This window comes from Quercus robur, chromosome 9 (assembly GCF_932294415.1).
Source record: "Quercus robur chromosome 9, dhQueRobu3.1, whole genome shotgun sequence".
NCBI lineage: Eukaryota > Viridiplantae > Streptophyta > Magnoliopsida > Fagales > Fagaceae > Quercus > Quercus robur.
In genome coordinates, this window is record NC_065542.1 from 47,536,574 (window position 1) to 47,544,778 (window position 8,205).

General features: G+C 32.3%; 1 pseudogene; it reads right to left on the reverse strand.

The window, feature by feature from the left end:
- Positions 1-3,130: 3,130 nt before the first annotated feature.
- LOC126701133 (uncharacterized) lies at positions 3,131-7,922 on the reverse strand (annotated as a pseudogene).
- Positions 7,923-8,205: the final 283 nt, after the last annotated feature.

Below are 8,205 nucleotides of genomic sequence, written 5' to 3' on the forward strand. Positions count from 1 at the left end.
ATAATTTTTAAATGTGTGAATAGTACCGTGGGACCCATTTTTAATGAAAAAGTTGATTAAAAGTGAGATTTGTGGGTTAAAATAGTCAAAAGTTGTGGTTACTGTTTTATGAACAGTGCATGAACAGTAACCGTTGTCCCTTGAACGAGTGCTGTAGCAGAAGAAAAAAAAAAAAAGTGAAAAAGCAAGAAACGCAAATGGCACAAACGCAACGCGTATCCAAACCCCTCCTATGTTGAGAGACAATGGACATCTTTGGTAAGAGAATTTAAATACTACTCCCTCTGTCATAATTTGTTTGTTCTGTTTAAAAAATCAAACTTTTTTAAGGGAATATTATTTATTGTCTTGTTTACCTTATAAAAATGAATTAGTTTACAAAACAATCCTTAAATAAGATTATCAGCTTTTTTTTTAAGAGTTATTCTTAATAAGGCAACTAAAAATGTGTCCCAATTAGATTTTTTTTTAAAATATTTGTTAGTTTTCTTTTCAAATAGTTTTGAAAATAAATTATGAGTATAATAGGAACATTAATAAATAAATTAATTTTATTTTTAGAAACATGACAATATTTTGAGAAATCCCAAAATGGAATAGAAGACAAACAAACTGAGGCGGAGGGAATAGTATTTTTTTTTTTTTTTTAGTGAACTATAAAAATAAAATGGTGGGTTCCATACTTGAATCTATTGTTTGACTTATGTTTTCTAAATATAATTTTTAGAAAATTGTATCATATTTTCTTTATCTAGAACAGGATTTTGAAAACGGCTAAGAAGATGTTTTCAAGATACATAAAACATTTTGAATGACATAGTTGTAAATAAATTGAAAATAGTGGACTCCACCTATTTGTCTAAACTCTTTATCTCTTAAATTAAATTAAGGAGCTTATCTTTATTACAAAAAAAAAAAAAAAAAAAAAAAAAAAAAAAAAAAATCTCACACTTCAAAAGTACATGAGCTCTATTCTCTTATCATTATCCAAAAAAAAAAAAAAAAAGTAATCTACATATTTTACATGAACCTTGTTGCAATTTTTTTTTTTTTAGTCTAAAAAAAAAAAGTCTCCCAAACATCATTATCTTGTTTTCAGTATTTTGAAAATTGTTCTTAAATGTAGAAACCAACATGTATAATGTAACCAATTTGGGTTTGGCTAATCTATTAAAAATGCTCATAAATGTTTTTTTTTTTTTGGTTAAATTATTATTTAGGAAATTTTAGGGTTATTTAGTTTATTTTTTTATGTTTTAAAGTTAGTTTTGTACGGTCATTTAAAGATTTCAAGCATCATTTTAGAGGTCATGAATCATGGTAGTTGTTTGGTTATTTTAGAAGGAAATGGATTTCAAATTCAAAATTTATAACTTATTAAAGCTTCAAAATAATAAATTTTAGGACTGTAGAAGTTCAAATCCTCCTTCCTACAAAATAAGTTCAAATGAAATTTTTTAAAATTTATTAACTTGGAAACTATTTTAAAATCAAGATTGGACCGATCAGTTCAACCGGGAACCAAGCACCAATTTGGTCTGGCAAAATCCCTCAAGATCGATATAAAACTAAGTTGAATCAAGAACTGGGGCACAAATCGGTTCTTTGACTGTACCAGTTTTTAAAACCATGTTTGGAATCAATAAATTCTAAATTCATTTATTTAAAATCCAAATTCTAGTATCCAAATACAATCTCAAGGCCTGATTGGTAAGAAGATTTTTTTTTTTCTTCTCAAAACAGTATAAAAACAATTTTCAAAATATTGAAATTGAAACTAGTTTTTAGATAATAATATTTATATTATACATGTTTGGCTCTCACTTTTAAGAACAATTTTCAAAATATTAAAAAAAAATTGTTTAGGAGACCATTTCTATTTTTGAGATTTAAAAAAAAAAAATACAAAAAGTAACATGTAAAATATGTAGATTACTTTTTTTTTTTTTTGGTGGATAATGATAAAGGAATAAAGCTCATGTACTTTTTTTTTAAAATTTTTTTTATAATGATAAGTTTCAAATTTGAAGTGTGAGAATTCTTTTTATTATAAAGATAAACTCCTTAATTTAAGAAATAGAAGAGTTTGGACAAATACGTGGGGTCTACTGTCTTCAATTTAGGTACAATTATGCCATTAAAAACATTTTCTGTATCTTGAAAACATTCTTTTAGCTATTTTCAAAATCATATTTTGAATATGGAAAATAGGATACAATTTTTTAAAAACTGAATTTAGAGAACATCAACCAAAAAATAGATTCAAGTGTGGGACCCACCATTTTATAGATTGCAAAAAAAAACTATATATAAATACTCTTACCAATCAAGCCCTTAAAATGAGCATATTCATTTATTTCAAATTTTATTTTTAAGAAAAAGTTAACTATATACAATGGCCAAAAACATTCATAACAAATAATAAATCATAAAGAAATGGCCAAAACATTCATAATAAATAATAAATCACAAAGAAATTATATATATATAATCATTGGTAAGAGTTACACTAATTAGAGAAAGTCTCATTAGTCAAAGAGAGCATAATGATTTGCCTTAGGACAAAGTTTCACTAAACTAATATTAACATAGTTATATATTTTGAAAAAAAATTAACAATTAGATTACATGTTCTTAAGTTCTTAACAAACATGTCAAATTTCGTTCAAATTAGATATTATTCACTATTTGATCCATAAACATATTTTTTATGCATAATTTAAAACTAAAATTTAAAAATTTAATTGATGACGTAGTTATTATATTCAATTTTCTTGAAATTTTGCAAACATAAATTATATAATAAGAAAATGCAATGTAATAGTGAATTTGTCAAAATTCACAATCAATAAAAAGATATATAAAGAGTTTGAAAGGTTTCTCTTTAAACTATCCATTGCATTAGGGCTTTGTAATCGAAAGGCAAGTTTCAGGTTCCTGAGTATTGGTGGTGAGCAAAGTGACCATAACTCCATAACATCCAAAAATAAACCCCTTAAAGCTCTAAAATTATCACAATATCACCAAAAGTACTAAAATGACAAAAATATCCCTTAGTAAAAAATCCTCCAAAATTACCAACAGAAACCCAAACAAAAGCAAAAAACATAAGACTAAAATCACAACAGAATTCAAAGTTCAGCTGAAAGGCCTGTGAATCTCTTTTATTCAAAAAACTAAAATGTTACTTATGAAGAGAATCAAGAGATACTATCACCAATCAAATTTCTTTATGATTGGTAGTTGGAATCTCTTGCTTCAGTTCAGACATTACATGCGTTTGACGGATTTACAATAGTTGGGTCATTGTGGAGATGATGCAAATGTTGGAGATAACAAGCAGCATAACTGAAGTAGTCCAAATATTACACTTCATTTTCAGCCACTACCTTTATCTGAACGGGATTCTTGTTTCTCCTCCATATGTTGGTCCTTTTGAGCATACTTGTTGCTTAGAATCACTACTATCAGTAGCTTTATACTTGGATTACAGAGGTGAAGATGAATCCATTTTAGATACAGCTGGATGTGTAGGTGATGCACCAGCTGATGGAGAAGGCCGCAATTTAAAATCTTGGCATGGATTAGTCAGCGATGACAAGGTTGGAGGAGCAATTAAGGCAATGCCAGCTTTCTATTGTTCAGCCAAGATCTTCTGCAAGTACCTTGCATTTTCCTCTATGCCAGCTGAAGGGTCCTTTGGACCTCTCTGTGAAGGATATAGAAACAGTTCTCAAATATGCTAAACCATGATCAAACAGGGCAGGCAGCAATAAGAAGTTAAAATTAAAGCAACCATCTCAATGAATAATACATCAAATGACCTTAACCACAAAGTTAAAAAGTCCTCAAAACAAAGAATAACGTGTAGTACAAAGATGTTCATGGTATCATTTTAAAGATGTTCCAGACATCAGCATGTAAGTTTATGTTCCTAGACAAAGAACATAAAGTTTCCTCCAAGAAATAGAAGTTCGCAAGAAATATGTAATTGACACTGGTGCAGAAATATGAATGAGTGTCATAATGAAGGATAAGGAATATCATATATACCACTTTCTTAGAAATCTAGCAGCAGAACCATCAATTCAAAAGTAACTACATTTGCAAGAGAACTCCCACGATTTGGAGAAAACTGAAGTTCAACATGGAAAGTAAAATTATAAAAAAAAAATAAATAATAAAAAATAAAAATAAAAACCCCTAAAACCTTAGTTAATGTTTATTATTATTGTTGATGTTGACTTATCAGGTCTGTGAGAGTTGGAGAGTTGGAAATTAATACCCGGAAACCTCTATGTGAGGACTTGACACAACATGTTGGGATACCACCCTAACTTGCAAGTTTAAGTCAATGGGTTTAAGACCAATAATGTTACATTAACTACTCATTTTTTTCACTACCATCTGATGTGGGATTTGACTACTTAACCAATAATCACTCACATGTAAATCTTTAAACAAATCTCCCCCTTCACATGTGAGTCTTCTACCACACCAAGGTATCATATGAAGGTGGAAATGAGATTAAAAGCAATAAGGCTTCCCTCTGAATTTTAGCCTTCATGCTTGACAATAGAATAATTAAAGCTATTGAAGTATTATGTTTTTTTTTTACTTATGGAAAATGGAAACCAGGTGTGTTATATGGTAAAGCGAATCCCTCCCAATGTTTATAGGTACATAATTATTTTGATTTCCATTGTATCATTTTTGACCCCTTCGTATATTTTTGCATGAAGTAGACTTTTTCCAATAATTTTTTTCTTACCTATAAAAAATAAAAGGTGTGTTACACGGTAAAGGAGCATTTGTCTAGCACATGGACAAATCTAGTGAGTCACAAGTAGAAGAAGCGTAAAGGGAAAGAAGGAAATTTACAAAGGCAATACAAGTTGAGCAAAAGTGGGTGCAGAGTCCAAACATGAATAATATCACACTGCTATAATTGCAGGTATCACTCCAAAGAGTTTTGCTGGTGAAATAGGATGGAAGCTTTGGAAACTTTTATTCTCCCTTAAGTATAAGTTACACATGCACCCCATAGGGTCTTGAACCCTCAATATCACCCTCTCTCTATTCTTATAGGGGAAGGGGTGTCATTTGAGCAATAGCTCATTGACAACATAAGCTTCTAAAAATGAATAAATGAGATGTTTATACTGATATGGTCTATAATTTCTAACAGATGATGATTATGATAAGGGTGAACAGAGGCATCACTTTATTTCCACTTTTTTGTTCCTTAGCTTCTTTTCTCTCGGGCGTATACTTGGCAAGTCAGTATTTCTGCATAGACATACAACAACACAGGCTTAATATGAATGGTAGCTGATTGCAAAATTTACACTTAATTCAGTAAATATATGTAAGTACCTGTAAGTGGCTTTTCACATGATAGACGGTCAAACCTTCAACATGCATATGCTTCAATACGCCCTTTGGAGTAGCCTCTACATTTCAGATCAAACAAATCAGACCTACACGCAATAGAAAGACAATAGGACTTTCAAAGCTTTCATAACAGTTGATAAGATAGCAAATATTTTGACATACTAAAAACATAACAATACCACTAAAAAAACAAACCTCAGCCCCATCAGGTGACAGCTTGCACAAAACATGCATGGAGTGGCATAACCTTCAAGTGGCTAACCAGGGAGATGGCTGACTTGAAAGATCATCAAGAGTTGGCACCACAGAGTGACAACTTTGATTACACGTCAATCCTATGGCTGGTTTTGTTGGTACTTGTGGTTTTTCATAAATTTCCTACATATTGCAAAAATAATCCCTCCCCCAAGATTTTATATTTGACTCAAAAGGAAGGACCATATCTCATTCATTCTGTTCTTTTGAATTGTAATAAAAGTTTGGCGATAATGCCAGAAGTTAATTTGTTCGAACAATCAAGTCATATTTGATTCAGAACCATGAACTATCAACCTTACCCTTTACATGGTACTCTAGTCAGCATATATACATTTAATCAGAATGTAAGTAGTGGCAGTCGCAAGAGACTTACTTCAAGCCGAGGATTTTCTTCATGGTCAGTGATAGTTCATCAGACAAAAACTGTAGCTCCAGTTGCTCTGTAAAAATGTCGCTTGCACAACTTACACTGTGAAGGCCATCACATTTTAGAAGCATCTCCAGAAAAATTAAGAAAGTCTATCATATGAACCTCTGAATTCTTCTCATCATATAGATTGTCTAAATCCCCACTAATAAGTAATGGAGCTTTTGAATCATGTGCAGAAATAGACTGGTTGAAGGACGGAGGATGTGGAAGAGATGGGAGATTTCCAAGCTGCCAATGGCTTTCAGAGCTTAAAGAAGAAGACTGGTATAAGCTGAATCAGAACATGGATGAACATGAAAATGTGCTCTTAGAGTTTTGGACATAAGAACTAGGAGACAGAGAACTATTTGATCCAGATTTCAAAAAATGCTTTTGAGGCTGGACAGTAGATGCTCAGGTATGAGTAGGAGAACTATAAGAGATTTTGTTCAAATGAAAGGTGATGGATGTGAAAATGAACACTCACTAGCAGATAAACTCTTGCATTCTGATTCATCAGTCAAAAAAATATTTACTTAATAGTCGGTAGCATAATATGACTGACTCCTCTAGTGGCCCCATTTTATTAAGATACTATTGTGATTCATGGTCTTAAAAAGCAGCTGAACCTTCATCCACCTATGAAATCAACAAATGCGATGTCTTAACTCAGTAGTAAGCTTAAAATTTATAAATTACTTTGAGATACAAGGATTACAATTTAAAGGCTTCATTGGGTTGAATATACATGAGGTATAGGTACTTTACAAAGAAACAACACCAGGTCAAAGCAGAAACAAGAAGTCACGTACAGTCTACATCTCTATGAAATTTTTCTTTCTTTCCCCCCAAAGCAGAAAGAAATTTCAGTTCAAAGACAAGAATCAGCTACAGTACTTCTTTTAATAGAGTCATTTGGTATCCCCACGATATTGGCTTATTTAGACAAGTAAAAACTCTCAACCTGTTACCGTTTCATTTTAGTGGCAGGGATTGGTCAATCCACAAAGTAAACCACTGAATTGAAAGCCAAAGGAACCATGTCAAATTGAATTCATAAACAAATGGGTACAAAGAAACATGTCCAAGACCTACAAAACAGACCACCAGTTTGAGTGATCAGCCAGATGCCATCCAGTAACACCAGAAGAAATCATGTTATAATAAAGTCAGTCCAATTACTTAATTGATACATGTAAGAAGTGGTTACGATTAGTCTTAAAAGCTTAAGTCATGAAAAGGTGGGCCAACACTTACACTGTAGAATAATCATGTTACACATACTAGCAATTTCATGGATAATATATTTATTGGTTAAAAGAGTAAGGATCACAACAAAATCACTAGACTGAGAAATTGCTATATTGTGCTCAGCTACAAGTCAGCAGTGCTAATAGCAAGCCACATCAAAAACCCTTTCCTGGTCACAAAATAAAAGAGTAAAAAATTTACACATTCATTACAGTAGTTAATGTTTAGTTGATACTTACTGGACCAAATCTGGAATGGCACAGATTGGAGTTTAACTGAAACCAACCAGCTCATTTGTGATCATGTTATAAAGCAGCAACACATACAGAACCATTAAACAATCCATGTGCAGCTTCTCCCAGTGACCACAACAGTTACATACTCGACAACCATAACTGTCTATGAAACCACATTTTTGTCAGAAATATAATCGAACAGCTTACGAGCACTGAAAATATGTTTACATTTCCCATAGAAGTCAATCAAAGTAGTCCTAACAAAGAGATCCCCTTCAACCTCGCACCTCAATGCCGACCCATGAAGGGCACTCCCTAGGCTAACCTCACACTGGGTAGGTGTAGCTGTCAGGCACACCAGCCTCTATCTTCATGCGAATGAAGAGCGAAACAACGTGGATGAAATGAGATTTTTGAGAATAAACTCTAATGAGAGAGTTCTAGAGAAACCTACTGGGTCTGCGAACACGGTTGAAGATGGAAGTGGAATAGGAAAGAGTGGAGAGGGAGATGAAAAGGATGATGAGGCCTTTACGGATGATGTGGGCGTGAAGTTGGCGGATGTGGAGAGAGGTCTTGCAAGCTCTGAGGAGAGTTGGGATTGAATTTAAATTGAAGGAGGTGGTGGTGATGGTGGCGGTGGCTTTGGGAAGGCTA